At 29.2% G+C, this 1,645-nt stretch overlaps 1 pseudogene; it reads right to left on the bottom strand.

Moving 5' to 3' along the window:
- Nucleotides 1-716: 716 nt before the first annotated feature.
- On the bottom strand, nucleotides 717-816 carry LOC129467126 (uncharacterized; annotated as a pseudogene).
- Between the last annotated feature and the right edge of the window lie 829 nt (nucleotides 817-1,645).

Below are 1,645 nucleotides of genomic sequence, written 5' to 3'. Positions count from 1 at the left end.
CATGGTTTTAAATTTTAATGTAGTGTACTTATCAGTCTTTCTATTTTTGCTTATTTTTTTTTCATCTTGTTTAAGAAATCACTCTGTAGTCCCAAGCTCCTAAAGACTATATTAGGAATCTATTATACTATATTCTAGAACTTTTTTTGTGTGCTTTTCAAATTTAGGTCTGGAATTGATTGCATGTGCGTGTGTGTATGTGTTTGTGTGTGTATTAAAGTAGGAATTTATTTAATTTTGTTTTTTCTTACAGATAACTTTTTTCAAGATTTATTGAAATTACTATTTCCTTTAATGTTTTACAGAATTACCATTGTTAAAAGTTAAATGCTTATTTTTATGTGGCAAGCTCAAACAATCCTCCCATCTCAGTCTCCTAAGTAGGTAAGACTACAGCAAAGAAGCTCATTTTGTGAGTTCTATTATGGTCATTCATATCTTTGCTTTTTCACTAATACCACCTGCACTTAATTATTGTATCTTTGTAACTATCATTGATATTTGTAGAGCAAGTCGTATATTCTTGATTTTTGTCTTCAAGCCGCCTTAGCTTTTTTTAGCCCTCCACACTTCCACAAAAATTTTAGAGTTTGTTTTCAAGTTCCTAAAAAAAAAAGGAATTTTGTGGTATTTTTATTATAATTGTAGCAAATCTATAGATCAATTTGGAGAGAGTTGATACAATTCCAACATTAAATTGCCCAACCCATGAGCCTAAAAATATGAAGCATTTTGTTAATTTCTAAATTACCTTTGCACAGGGCCATGCTAATCTCTGTATTGTTCCAAAACAGGCTTGTTGAAATTGGAAAATCAGAGTAGGTGACTTAGAAAAATTTGAAGTGGTAGTAAAAAAAAAAATAGAATACTTGAATTTGAGCTTTTGGAGGTGATGCATCTAGTAGTGATGATAATATACGGAATATAATCATGGGCATATGAGCTAAAGGAAAGTAGAAGAAATAATTATTCTATATGAGAAGCCTTGAGCAACTGAAAGTGCAAGATCTAAACTCCACATACTGTTTTCAACTCATAAAATTAGGATAACAGAAGTACCTACTGCTAAATATCATTGTAAGTTTTAAATGAGGTAATCCATATAAAACAGTAAAAATAGAGTGTGGTATATTCTGGGTTTTTTATATTATCCACTATTTAAAAACATTTTGTACTAAATTTGTCTTCTATAATTAAGGCAGGCTTGTTACTCAGAGAGCTTTCTAACCTTATATATACTGTAGATATTTAGATGTTTTCCTTTGACTCTATGCTAGACAGCTTTTGAAGCGGGGACAAATGAAATACATGTATATAAGTTTATGTTTCTAAATGTACAGTTAGTCAATAAACTTAGAAATAGAAATATAGTTTCTGAAGTTTTGTGTAAGACAACTCTGCATTCTATATATTGTCTACTTCAGTCAACCATAAATAACATTAAGTCAAAAAAGATTAAACTTTAAAACTATTTGAAAAGCACATAGTGAATTGTTTAATATTCAATACATTCCAAAATATGCCTTTAGATATAGTCTTCTAAAGTAAGCATAATCTGTAAAGGCAGAAAAGTACTAGTGTTTCCTCTTCAAGTGATTTAGTTCTTTTTAAAAAATATGAAACAATAAGATAAAAATCAAAACTC

This window comes from Symphalangus syndactylus, chromosome 17, assembly GCF_028878055.3.
Source record: "Symphalangus syndactylus isolate Jambi chromosome 17, NHGRI_mSymSyn1-v2.1_pri, whole genome shotgun sequence".
NCBI classification, from domain to species: Eukaryota; Metazoa; Chordata; class Mammalia; order Primates; family Hylobatidae; genus Symphalangus; species Symphalangus syndactylus.
Note: the sequence above shows the minus strand (reverse complement) of the source record. Positions and strands in the feature narration are given on the sequence as shown.